The following is a 14,413-nucleotide window of genomic DNA, read 5'->3' on the forward strand; positions in this document are numbered from 1 at the left end:
CTCAAAAAAAAAAAAAAAGAAAGAAAGAAAAAGATTTTGGATTCCTACCTCACACATCATGTATAAAAATTAATTTGAAATTGATTAAAAAAACTAAATATAACAGCTAAAACTATAAAATTATTTAAAGAAACATAAATTACACCTATAATCCCAGCATTTTGGGAGGCAAGGAAAGCGGATCACTTGAGCCCAGGAGTTCGAGATCAGCCTGGACAACATAATAAGACCACATCTCAGCCGGGCGCAGTGGCTCATGCCTGTAATCCTAGCACTTTGGGAGCCCGAGGTGGGCAGATCATGAGGTCAGGAGATCAAGACCATTCTGGCTAACATGGTGAAACTTCATCTCTACTAAAAATACAAAAAAAAAAAATTAGCCGGGCATGGTGGTGGGCACCTGTAGTCCCAGCTACTTGGGAGGCTGAGGCAGGAGAATTGCATGAACCCGGGAGGTGGAGCTTACAGTGAGCAGAGATCACGCCACTGCACTCCAGCCTGGGCGACAGAACGAGACTCCATCTTAAAAAAAAAAAAAAAAAAAAAAGGTTACCAAAATTAGCCAAGCATCATGGTGCACACCTGTAGTCCTACCTACTCAGGAGACTGAGGTGGAAGGATAGCTTGAGCCTGAGAGGTGGAGGCTGCAGTGGGCAGAGATCATGCCACTGCACTCCAGCCTGGACAAAAGACAGAGACCCTGTCTCGGAAAGAAGAAAGAACGAACGAACGAAAGAACAAACGAATGAAAAAAACAAACAAAAGAAAGAGAAATCTTTATCACCTTAAATTAGGCAATTGTTTCTTAGATGTGACACCTATAGCACAAGCAACCAAGAAAAGACTAGATAAACTGGACTTCATCAAAATTTAAAACTTTTGTGTTTCAAAAGATGCTATCAGTCAGGCATGGTGGCTCACACCTGTAATCCCAGCACTTTGGGTGGCCAAGCAAGAGGATTGCTTCAGCCCAGGAGTTCACTGGGCAATATAAGGAGACTCCATCTCTAATTAAAATTTTTTTTTTTAATTATCCAGGTGTGGTGGCACACACCTACAATGCCAGCTATCCAGGAGGCTGAGGTGGAAGAATCACCTGAGCCCTGGAGGTCAAGGCTGCAGTGAATCATGATCGCACCACTGCACTCTAGCCTGAGTGACAGAGCAAGATCTTGTCTCAAAAAAGAAAAGAAAGCCGGGCACGGTGGCTCACGCCTGTAATCCCAGCACTTTGGGAGGCCGAGGCGGGCAGAACACCTGAGGTTGGGAGTTAGAGCCCAGCCTCACCAACATGGAGAAACCCCACTCTACTAAAAATACAAAATTAGCCGGGCGTGGTGGCACATGCCTGTAATCCCAGCTACTCAGGAGGCTGAGGCAGGAGAATCGAATCACTTGAACCCGGGAGGCGGAGGTTGTCGTGAGCTGAGATCGTGCCATTGCACTCCAGCCTGGGCAACAAGAACAAAACTCAGTCTCAAAAAAAAAAAAGAAAGAAAGAAAAGAAAAAAATAATTTTCTGGTTTTAATTTTTTTTTTTTATAGAGACAGGGTCTCACCATATTGCCTGCCCCAGGCTGGTCTTGAATTGCTGGGCTCAAGCAGTCCACCCTCCTCAGCCTTCCAAAATGCTAGGATTACAGGCATGTGCCACCACGCCTGGCAATAAATAATTTTTTAAAAGGTTAAACATAATTAACACATAACCAAGCAATTCTCCTTCTAGGTATTTAGACAAAAATAAATGTCCATATAAAAACATATCAATCTTCACAGAGCATTATTCATAGTAGCTAAAAAATGCAACCCAAATGTTCATCAATGGATGAATGCATAAACCAAATGCATTATATCCATGCAATGTAATATTATTCAGCCATAAAAATGAATGAAATGATACATGCTACAACATGGATGAACCTAAAAGCATTATGCTAAATGAAAGAAGCCAAACACAGAAAGGCCATTTATTGTATGATTCCATTAATATGGAATGTCCAGAACAGACAGGAAGATGATTAGTGGTTTCCAGAGGCTGGGTGAATGAAGGGAATGGAAGAGACTGCTAATGGGTATGAGGTTTCTTTTGGGGGTAATGAAAATGTTCTGGACTTAGATAATGGTGGTAGTTGCACAACATTGTGAATACACCAAAAACCACTGAATTCTATGATTTTGTTTTGTTTTGTTTTGACAGGGTCTTGCTCTGTGGCCCAGGCTAGAGTGCACGATCACGGCTCACTGCAATCTCAAATTCTTTGTCTCAAGTGAATGATCCTCCCACCTCAGCCTCCCAAGAGTCTGGGACTACAAGTGTGCACCACCATGCCTGGCTAATTTTTTTTTTTGGTAGAGACAGGGTTGCCATGCTATGTTGCTCATGCTGGTCTCAAACTCCTGGGCTCAAGCAATCCTCCTACCTCAGCCTCCCAAAGTGCTGGGATTACAGGCATGAGCTACCATGCCTACCCCAAATTGTATGCTTTAAAATGGTGAGTTTTACGATATGTGAATTATGTATCAACTTTTTTAAATGTGGAATGACATATGCCCAAAGATATACATTGGGGAAAACATCAAAGAAGAGTAGGGTAGAAAGGGGCCGTGAATGACCTTCTAAAGGTGAAACTTGAGCTGATATGTAGAGAACCAAGCCTGTAAATCTGCCTTATCCCCCACTTTCTCTGTTCCCAATCCTTCCTAAACTCAGAAATCACTTGTCACCCAAAGCAACACACTCACTGCCCAAATTTAAATTATTTCAATAAAAATATGTTCTTCCCATAAGAAAATGACTGAGAGCTCTCCAGAGTCCTACTAGTGGATTTCTATTCCTAAAAGGGAAAGTGGGCTAACCCAAGTGAATTATATGCTGAGCATCCCAAATCCAAAAATCTCAAACCTGGGCTGGGTGTAGTGGCTCATGCATGAAATCCCCAGCATGTTAGGAGGCTGAGGTGAAAAGATCACTTGAGCCTAGGAGTTTGAGACCAGCCTGGGCAACATGGTGAAACGCTGTCTCTACAAACAATACAAAAATTAGCTGGGCATGGTGGCATGTGCCTATAATCCCAGCTACTCAAGAGGCTGAGGCAGGAGGATCACCTGAGCCCAGAAGTTCAAGGCTGAAGTGAGCTGTGATTATGCCACTAAACTCTGGCAACAGAGCGAGACCCTGTCTCAGAAAACACACAAAAATCCGAAATCTGAAATGCTCCAAAATCTAAAACTTTTTGATGTCAAAGGAAATGCTCACTAGAGAGCATTTTGGAATATCTGTATACTACAGATATTCCAAAATCCAAAAAATCCAAAATATGAACAATTCTGGTCTCATATTTCAAATAATGGATACTCAACCTATATCTGATTAAGAATTTCAAGGCTGGAGCTGGGTGCAGTGGCTCACGTCTGTAATCCCAGCACTTTGGCAGGCCAAGGTGGGCGGATCACTTGAGGTCAGGAGTTCAAGACCAGCCTGGTCAATATGGCAAAACCCCACCTCTACTAAAAATACAAAAATTAGCTGGGGCCTGGTGGTGCACACCTGTACTCCCAACTACTTGGGAGGCTGAGGCAGGAGGATGTCCTGAACCCAGGAGGCAGAGGTTGCAGTGAGCCGAGATCACACCACTGCATTCCAGCCTGGGTGACACAGCAAGACTCCATCTTAAAAAGAAAAAAAAAGCCGGGTGCGGTGGCTCACACCTGTAATCCCAGCACTTTGGGAGGCCAAGGCGGGCGGATCAAGAGGTCAGGAGATCGAGACCATCCTGGCTAACACAGTGAAACACCACCTCTACTAATAATACAAAAAATTAGCTGGGCACAGTGGCAGCTACTCGGGAGGCTGAGGCAGGAGCATGGCGTGAACCCGGAAGGCGGAGCTTGCAGTGAGCCGAGATAGTGCCACTACACTCCGGCCTGGGCGAAAGAGCGAGACTCTGTCTCAAAAAAAAAAAAAAAAAAAAAAAAAATCTATAAATAAAGTTGTTGTAACTTTGTCTTCTGACAATAATAAAAGGCTTAGAAAGCACATTTCACGAGAGGTAGCTGGGGGAAAAGCCACTAGTGTGGAAAAGAAAAAAGTGGGACAAAATAACTGTCATTGAATAGGTGCAAAGTTGAGATTAGAGCTACAGGGAATAACTGTAGACAGAAAAATTAGGACCACTGAAGAGAAACTGCAGGGAGGCAGATCTACAATCATTATCCGGAAAATCTTTCTAAAATGACAAATCTGCAAACCTGGAATTGGTAGCAACCAGCTGTGAAGTACTTATCTTGGGAAATACCTGCATAGAGAACTGGAGGAATCACCTATTATGTGAAACATTTGTCTAGATTATCTCTAAATCTCTTCTATGATTCTACGAGGAGGAAGAAGTCCAGAAAAAGAATTGTTTTTGCTCTCAATACTGCTAAAAGTATTTTTTTTTAAAAAGCTAAATACCAGGAACTTCTTTAATTAAAAGGAACAATCCCATCAAGAAGACAAAGGTTGATTTGTTAGTCAAGATAATGAGACTGCTTTCCTTAGGATCAAGTATAGCACTGGGAGTGAGAATAGGTCATTTGGCCAGGAACAGTGGCTCACATCTATAATCCCAGAACTTTGGGAGGCTGAGGTAGGAGGATTGCTTGAGGCCAGGAATTCAAGACCGGCCTGAGCAACATAGCAAGACTCTGTCTCTTAAAAAATAAATAAATAGGCCGGGTGCAGTGGCTCAAGCCTGTAATCGCAGCACTTTGGGAGGCTGAGGCAGGCGGATCACGAGGTCAGGAGATCGAGACCATCCTGGCTAACATGGGGAAACCCTGTCTCTACTAAAAAAATACAAAAAATTAGCTGGTTGGCCGGGCGCCATGGCTCACGCCTGTAATCTGAGCACTTTGGGAAGCCAAGGTGGGCAGATCACGAAGTCAGGAGATAGAGACCATCCTGGCTAACATGGTGAAACCCCGTCTCTACTAAAAATACAAAAAATTAACCAGGCACGGTGGCGGGCTCCTGTAGTCCCAGCTACTAGGGAGGCTGAGGCAGGAGAATGGCGTGAACCCGGGAGGCAGAACTTTCAGTGAGCCGAGATCATTCCACTGCACTCCAGCCCAGGTGACAGAGTGAGACTCCATCTCAAAAAACAGAAAAAACATTAGCCGGGCGTGGTGGCAGGCGCCTGTAGTCCCAGCTACTCAGGAGGCTGAGGCAGGAGAATGGTGTGAACCCCGGAGGCGCAGCTTGCAGTGAGCCGAGATTGCGCCACTGAACTCCAAGCCTGGGAAACAGTGAGACTCCATCTCAAAAAAAAAAATAAATAAAATAAATAAATAAATAAATAATAAATCTTCAATTCTAGATACAGTCACTCACTTCCTGTTTGGCCAAGGGTAAATGATTTCATCTCTCTACCTGAGCTGAAAAACAGTAATTTAAAATACCAATATTATAGGATTATAATTTAAATTAGTTAACAACTGCAAAATGCTTTGGAAATTTACTTTATATGACAATTAAGACTATTTTTTACTTCATATATATATTAGAGTTGAAAAAATTAGCATGTATTATTCATTAAATCAGCCAAATTTCTCACTTTCAGAGAAAGAAGCAAGGAAGAGAATGCTAGAATGAACTCTGTGGTGCTGGATCAGCATCAGAGATATCAGTATAAACTCATGTTTATATTTATATACAGACAGATACGGAAGTAAACAAAGATATGTGTGGGTCAGTATATATATATATTACTTCCTAACTATCCCCTGAGAGGGCCTAGAAGCAGTGATACCCTAGCAGTAATGAGTGTATCAAGCTCATTTAGAAACCAGATAGTGGTTTCTAAATACTCTTCTCCAACAGAAGGAACCAGGACACCTTGGAGAAATGGCTGATTTTAGGGTTGGGGCAGGTAAAGTATAAGATGAGACTGGGGCATCTTACAGTGCCAGGAAGTACAAAAGTGCTAAAAGACAAAGAAAGGTAGGGAAAGGTATTTCAAAAGAACATAGGTGCCAATGTTAGAATGGCCAAAGCTGGAACAACTTGAGCAACAAAATATAGTACTGGATTATAAGCAAAGAAAAAAATATTCCTGGGTCCAGGTTGACATAAATGATTTAATAAATAAATGGGGGAGGCATAAATCTTCCTTACAAAAGGATTCCAAATCATAAAAGTAGAAAGAATTAGAAAAATAGAAAACCAACAGAATAATATAATCAACGCTGCTGCAGGCAAGATTCACTAATGAATGCTAAAATAAGTAGAGGAAATTTTTAAGGAGAAATCAGATTCTGTATAACCTCACAGTTATCTTCCCCAAAATATTAACTAATTACTTTAGGAATTTTAACATGCCCACAAATTCTTTGATACTCCTCCCTTCAGGGGTTGGAGCTTAATTCCCTTCCCCCAGAATATGGATATGACTTGGTGACTCATTTCTAGGTTCTATCAAGTAAAATTAAAAAGCAGAAAAACAGTCACTTTACAGTGCAGAACATCACTTTAATCAAGTTATCAAAGTTAACAAGGCACAATGGCTCATGCCTGCTATCCTAGCATTTTCGGAGGATGAGGCCGGTGGACTGCATGAGGCCAGGAGTTCAAGACCAGCCTGGGCAACATGGCAAAACCCTGCCTTTACTAAAAATACAAAAATTAGGTGTGGTGGCACGTGCCTGTAGTCCCAGCTACTTGGGAGGCTAAGGCACAAAAATCACTTGAATTGGGTAGGCAGAGATTGCCGTGAGCCAAGATCATGCTACTGCACTCCAGCCTGGGCGACAGAGCAAGACTTTGTCTCAAAAAAAAAAAAAAAAAAAAAAGTTAATCAGTAACGAGTCATGTTGATATCAGGTATTCCCAGATATGATGTGACAAGAAGGGTAAACCATCTCTATGGTATTTTTCCCCAAAATGCATAACCTCAGGCTAATCATGAGAAAGCACCAGAAAACCCAAAATGAGAACCACTCTAAAATGCATGACCACTCATCTTTAAAGGTGTCAAGGAAAGACAGGGAAGGAGAGACTAAGAAACTGTCACCTATTGGAAGAAACTAAAGAATTGTGACATCTAAATGCAATGTGGTATCATGGACTGGATCCTGTAACAGGAAAAGGACATCAGTGGAAAACACAGGAAAATCAGAGGAAAGTCTGTAGTTTGCTCAATAATATTCCACTAATGCTAATTTCTTAATTTTGATAAGGGTATCAGGTTATATAAAATGTTAACGCTAAGAGAAATGGAATGAATACAGAATGTATATAGAAAGTCTGTACTACCTCTATAACTCGTCTGTAAACCTGAAATTATTTAAAAGGAGTTTTAAACTATTTTCCATATAAAAAGAAGTGAGGAAAGTTATAAATAAAAAAATTTATTTTTTGAGACAGTCTCGCTGTAGCCCAGGCTGGAGTGCAATGGTGCAGTCTCGGCTCACTGCAACCTCCGCCTCCCGGGTTCAAGTGATTCTCCTGCCTCAGCTTCCCGAGTAGCTGGGATTACAGGCGCCCGACACCAGGCCCAGCTAATTTTTGTATTTTTAGTAGAGACGGGGTTTTCACCATGTTGGCCAGGCTGGTCTCGAACTCCTGACCTCTTGATCTGCCCACCTCAGCCTCCCAAAGTGCTGGGATTACAGGCATGAGCCACCGCACCCAGCATAAATAAATTTTTAAACATATTTAAATATATGCAAACTAATAAAATATTAGTTTACAGTAAGATTAACTTTTTTTTTTTTGAGATGGAGTTCCACTCTTGTCGCCCAGGCTGGAGTGCAGTGGCGTGATCTTGGCTCCCTGCAACCTGTGCCTCCCAGATTCAAGCAATTCTCCTGTCTCAGCCTCGCGAGTAGCTGGGATTACAGGCGCTTGCCACCATGCCAGCTAATTTTTGTATTTTAGTAGAGACAGGGTTTCACCATGTTGGCCACGCTGGTCTCGAACTCCTGACCTCAAGTGATCCCCCTGCCTCGGCCTCCCAAAGTGCTGGGATTACAGGCGTGAGCCATCATGCCCAAGCCAAGAAGATTAACTTTTTTAACCTATAAATAATCACAATAGCTGGTCGCAGCAGGAGTGCCTGTAATCCCAGCTACTCAGGAGGCTGAGGCAGGAGAATTGCTTGAACCCGGGAGGTGGAGGTTGTGGTGAGCTGAGATCGCACCACTGTACTCCAGCCTGGGAATACAGCGAGACTCAGTCTCAAAAAAAAAAAAAAAAAAAAAAAGAGAATAAGAACAAGAATCACAAAAGTTAGCCAGGTGTGATGGTGCACATACACAGTCTGAACTACTGGGGAGGCTGAGGCAGGAGGATCACTTGAGGCCAGAAGTTCAAGGCTGCAGTGAGCTATGATCTCCCCCAGCGCTGACAGAACAAGATCTCATCTCTGAAAAAAAAAAAAAAAAGGAAAAAGAATCACGAAAGTAATTGTGTTGACTTTCAACCTTAAAATGTTAATGACATCCAAAATAGTTCACCATAAGGTCTGCATTTAAAGACTGGCCTAGGAGCTCTAAAACGGTAGATGAGTATGATGAATATGATCCCCTATATGTATCAGTGTGCTTTATTACCCCCTTTTTTTTTTTTTTTTTTTACAGGGGTGAGCAGGTCTGGCTCTTTCAGCAAGGCTGAAGTGCAGTGGCACAATCATATCACTGGAGCCTTGAACTCCTGGGCTCCAGTGATCCTCCCACCCCAGCCTCCAGAGTAGCTGGGACTATAGACACATGCCACCACACCTAGCTAAGTTTGTTGTTGTTGTTTTTGTTGTTTTGCTGTACACTAAAATTATCTGGGGACCGACTAAGTTGTTTTTGTTTTTTTTTAATGGAGACAGGGTCTCACTACGTTATCCAGGCTGGTATCAAACTTCTGGCCTCAAGCAATCCTCCACCTCAGGCTCCCAAAGTGCTGGAATTACAGGCATGAGCCACCCAGCCCTACCATCCCCCTTCTTAACCTTAATTGTTCTCAACCCACTCACTCCTAGCAATAAGTCTACAATAACCTGGTTCTAAAAGTGCTGTTTAGAAAGACAAAGTGAAATCAGTGATACTTACTTGGTTTCCTTTTCAAATTGACTATATACATGAACTGCCAAGATGCCTTCCACTGGGTCAAAATGTTCCTCTCAGATTTTCTCACATCTTAAGGAAATCTAAAAGCTACATAGCAACTACTCACGCTTAATCTTTTAAAAAAAAAAAAAAAAAAAAAAGTGATTCCAAAAACTAACTGTCAAGAGCAAAAGTTTACAGAGCCAAAGGATTGATCACCAAATTCAGAAACAAGATTAGGAAAGAACAAGACACCATGAGATTAGGAAGAACAAGACACTACGAGATTAGGAAGAATCTACTCTCTGAATAAAGCTAAGCCGCCTATATATAAGAAAATCCAGGTGCTTCCTTCACTGTCAGCAAACAATGGAAAATGACTTTTTAAAAGGTAATATAAATGTATTTGTAAATTTGAAAATTTTAACAAAGGGATGCTGGAATGACAAATATTTGAAGAGACTACTTAAAAAACAAGTGAGACAGAGTAGGAAAATGTGTTAAGACATCCTCCAGCACTGTATGTGTGTTTTTACATTGGGGAAAGGGAGACTCACTAGACTTTTGTTCCTTGATTAAAATACCCGTAAGGCCAGGCGTGATGGCTCATGCCTGTAATCCCAACACTCTGGGAGGCCAAGGCAGGTGGATCATCTGAGGTCAGGAGTTCAAGACCAGCCTGGCCAACATGGTGAAACCCCATCTTTACTAAAAATTCAAAAATTAGCCAGGTGCGGTGGCTCACGCCTGTAATCCAGGACTTTGGGAGGCCGAGGCAGGCGGAACACGAGGTCAGGAGATAGAGACCACCCTAACACAGTGAAACCCTGTCTCTACTAAAAATACAAAAAATTAGCCAGGTGTGGTGGCACGTGCCTGTAGTTCCAGCCACTAGGGAGGCTGAGGCAGGAGAATCACTTGAACCCAGGAGGCGGAGGTTGCAGTGAGCTGAGATCGCGTCACTGCACTCCAGCCTGGGCAACAGAGTAAGACTCCATCTCAAAAATATATATATACATGTGTGTGTGTATGTATGTATTTGTGTATATATATGTATATGTGTATGTATATATGTATGTGTGTGCACGTATACACACACACACACACACACACACAAATTAGCCAGGCGTGGTGGTGGGTGCCTATAATCCCAGCTACCAGGAAGCTGAGGCAGGAGAATCACTTGAACCCGGGAGGCAGAGGTTGCAGTGAGCCAAGATCATGCCACCGCACTCCAGCCTGGATGACACAGCGAGACTCCATCTTAAAAAATAAAATAGAATAAAATAAAAATAAATGGCCGGGCATGGTGGCTTGCACCTGTAATCCCAGCACTTTGGGAGGCCAAAGCAGGCAGATCACTTGAGGTCAGGAGTTTGAGACCAGTCTGGCCAACGTGGCGAAACCCCGTCTCTACTAAAAATACAAAAATCAGCCGAGTGTGGTGGCACATGCCTATAATCCCAGCTACTCCGGAGGCTGTGGCAGGAGAACTGCTTGAACTCCGGAGGTGGAGGCTGCAGTGAGCCGAGATCCTGCCACTGTCCAGCCTGGGCGACAGAGCGAGACCCTGTTTCAAAAATAAATAAATAAATAAAATTTAAATTTAAAAAATACCCACTAAGAATATCTAGTGCCTTTCCAATTCCATAATCAACTACCTTTTTATTACTGATTAGGCAGCCCAGAACAATGGAGGTGTCCTGGTCAGTGGACAATTAAATCCAATTGTGCACACGGCACTTAATACTTCCAACATGCATTAACTGGTATCTGGTTTATCAGTCTCTGGTGAGTTTGTTTACTTTGCATGAATAAATTCTCAAGCACTTGAATCATCCCAATGTAAACCAAAATTCTGAAGTTTCTGAACTACTATGTGGGGGCTGGAGAGACCTTGGTATGGTTGGATACCATTTTTGCCACTTAACTATCTGTGTGACCTCTTCTTCCTATCAGTCTCAATTTCCTCATCTGTTAACAAACATAGCTAGTGCCTGGGAGATGGCAAGTGCTCAAAAAGTGACAGCTTTATTATTCTGAAGCCAAATTTGAAAGGAAGTGTGTAACTGAGGTGAAAACATTTCATTTGAAAAGTAGTAGTACGGATCAGCAAACTACGTTAATTTAAAAGACACAGCCTGAAGAGAGATGTCCCAATCTTTGGAGTTGAGAAAAGCAAAGTTTAAAAGTTACAAGTAAAGTACACACTGCACAGTACAGATGGGAGTCTCCTGCTTAGCAACTTTAATGTTGTCTACCAAACACCCAGCTTGTAATAGAGCATGACAACTGTTCACTCTAAATCCGTGTGCTCAGCTTGGATTCAGGATTGATTTATAAAAATAGCTGCTGGTGGTGCTCTTTGAATCTCTTTGGGCTGATGACTGGGCAGTGTTACCCCAAAGGCCTAGAGCAGCTGTATTCCCTCACCACACCCATTTCTCTGTCTACCCAGCCAAGCTGACGGCACCCTGCCCCCGCCCCCCATCTCTACAGCATACTATTCACCCTCCTCCTGGGCTGAGTGAGCAAATTACAAGCACAAATATCCCCTGATGCAATGCCACAACCATCCCTGGGAAAGAGCAGAGGCAGTTGCCAAAAGCACAGCAGCAGGGAAATGGGCGGGAGACGCGCGCGCGCACACACACACACAAACACACGAACGCGCGCGCGCGCACACACACACACACTGCAAGAAACACTGCAATGCTATGCAACCAGGGAGAGAGAATCGAGAGGCCCTGGGGAGCAATACTGTAACAGGACCAGAGAAGGCAAAGGAGAAAAGGGGGTTTCCAGTAGAAAGCTGGGTAACACTAACCTTCGCGAGGAACACGTATTTCATCCGAGTTTGGGTCCTAAAGCACAAACCTAAAGGTAATCAATCACTGCCTCTTCCCCAAAGCAGCAAATGCATTTAATTTACCCGTTCCTGGAAGTGAGCAAAACCCTCACAACTCCTCCACAGGACAATTTCACCAAAGGGATCTAACTCACACCGGCGGAGAACTTGTTCCATGTGCTAAATCACAATCTCTGTTCTGGGTAATGTTTCCAACTGCCCCTCCTAGTCCCTGTACCCTCCCCACCCCCACCCTAATGTGACCCCTTCGCACTCCCACTGCCAGACACACGCTTTAGTCCCCACACAGTGCCGGGGCCTTTGCAAGGGGGAAGAGCCCCGCCTAGGGCCCGGTTCTCCAGACCACCCCTCAGCCCCACCCATAATCCCTGACTGGACATACTAAGGCTCACCTCAGCCTCACATCAACTGACCCCCACAAAGCCTCAGAAAACGACCCCTGAGTTCTCCTACACCTCCGAACCCCACCCAGGGCCCCAGACTGCGGCCGACCCTCGCTCCGCGGCTCAGCCCCATCCAGAGCCCACGGCATGTCGCTCGGCCCCACCGCCCCGACCCTCAAAAGCTGGACCTCTCAGCCCCCCTCACTCCAAAGACCCCCCTAGATCGCGCCTCAAAGACTCCGAAGGTCAAAGCCGCCAGCCCCCCGCCTGGCCCCCTCCCTCGGACGCCCCCGCGTCTCGCAGGCCGGCGGCCACCGCCCTTCCACGCCTCGGGCGGGCCCCGTGGGGTACCCAGCTGCCGCAGGGCAAGGCTCGGGCAGCCCCGGGACAGTGAGGAGGCCGCCCCTCCAATCGGACCCCGCCTGCGGCTGCACCTACCCGCCGCCGCCGAGACGGAGCTGGAGCAGAAGGGAGCCAGGAGAGCGCCGGGAAGAGCCGTGAGGAGCTAGGAGACGTCGGGAGGAGCCGGGAGCCAGCAAGCTAGCCGGAGGGGCGGGGCGCAGGGAGGCGGCCACTTCCTCGTCGCCTCTTGAGGGCCGGCGCAAGGGAGGGACGCCGCCACCGCCTACCCGGCGGGCGCCGCCGCTCCGGCCAATAAGCGTGGCGAGGGGGAGGGCGGAGGGCTGTGGCGGACCAATGGGTGCTGGCCCTGCCGCCACGACCTCTCTCCAGAGCTGCCCGAGCCGCGGGCGGTTGGGGCGAGGTGCGCCTGGGGGCTCTAGCCTCCCGCCTGCGGCCTGCGAATGCCGAAGCGGACGGCAGGCCGATCGACTGCCTCCGCTGTTCTATGATGGCCGTCGCTCTGTCTCAGAGTCTGGGCGCCTGGAGCGAGGAGAGTGCGAGAGTCGGCGCACACGCGGACCGGGCCACCAGCGGGTGGGGCCTGTGGGCTCTGTGATGTAACCTGGGAGGGGCGCGGGGCGGGGCCTAGGTCGCGGGCCATCTGGGCTCTGGAAGGAACCCTTAGAGGAGCGGGAGGACGCCACAGGTCCTCGGCGGGGCTCCGCTTCCGCGAGCCGCATGTGGCTGGTGAGCTCTGAAACGTGGCTGGCCCAAGTTGAGATGTGCTGTAAGTGTACAATACACACCAAATTTCCAAGACTTAGTACCGAAAAAAAAAAAAAACTCATCTATAATTTTTAAATGGTTACAAGTGGGATAATTAATTATAACACAATTGATGACAGTTGGGGTATATTTGGTTAACTAAGAAATATTGAGGCCGGCCGCGGTGGCTCACGCCTGTAATCCCAGCACTCTGGAAGGCCGAGGCCTTCCAGACCGGCGTTCGAGACCACCCTGACCAACATGGTGAAACTTCGTCTCTACTAAAAATACAAAAATTAGCTGGGCGTGGTGGCAAGTGCCTGTAATCCCAGCTACTTCGGAACGTGAGGCAGGAGAATTGCTTGAACCCGGGAGGCGGAGGTTGCAGTGAGCTGAGATCGCACCACTGCACTCCAGCCTGGGCAACTGAGTGAGACCCTGTCTCAAATAAAAAAAATAGGTTTCCTTTTCTGGTGAAATTAACATTACTTCATTCCAAAGCCCCAGATTTTGTAGAATCCTTAACTTACTGTTGTAGGAAAACACACAGGTGGGAGCTTTAAAGTTACTTTGATCATTCTTCCTGCTGCCTGGAGTAGCCAGCATATTCCTGTCCCAGACTTCAGGAATAGAATTGGCTTTGAGCTCCTTTGTAGTTAGATGGCTAGGAAAACTCAAAAGTATTGGAATCTTCCATCCCTTCTGTAAACCAAGAAGTATCTGAGACAGGTCTCAATTGATTTAGAAATTTATTTTGCCAAGGTTAAAGACATTCCTGAAAGGAAAAAACACAGAATCACAGAAACAGTCTGTGGTCTCTGCCTTTCTCCAAAGATGAATTTGAGGAATTCAGTATTTAAAGGGGAAAAGTGGGCTGGAGGGAAAATAGGGAGGGAACAAGAGAAAAGGAGCAGGTAGGGGAATAGTCAATTGTGTATTATGTCAAGTATGTCTGCTTAGGAATGAAAGGCAGTTTGTG

General features: G+C 45.4%; 1 protein-coding gene across 49 annotated transcripts in view; it reads right to left on the reverse strand.

Moving 5' to 3' along the window:
• The window catches only part of MAP4 (microtubule associated protein 4), a 233,577-nt gene extending 220,343 nt beyond the window's left edge, over positions 1-13,234 (reverse strand). For 17 of the 49 annotated variants that reach the window (XM_055382269.2, XM_055382280.2, XM_055382253.2 and 14 more), the window contains exon 1: positions 12,766-13,228. The gene's annotated coding sequence lies outside the window, so the exon portion shown is untranslated. Of the gene's footprint in view, positions 1-12,765 lie in introns of all 49 variants that reach the window. The other 32 variants (XM_063703775.1, XM_063703778.1, XM_063703771.1 and 29 more) reach the window with 5 other exon arrangements.
• Between the last annotated feature and the right edge of the window lie 1,179 nt (positions 13,235-14,413).

This window comes from Gorilla gorilla, chromosome 2, assembly GCF_029281585.2.
Source record: "Gorilla gorilla gorilla isolate KB3781 chromosome 2, NHGRI_mGorGor1-v2.1_pri, whole genome shotgun sequence".
Taxonomy (NCBI): domain Eukaryota; kingdom Metazoa; phylum Chordata; class Mammalia; order Primates; family Hominidae; genus Gorilla; species Gorilla gorilla.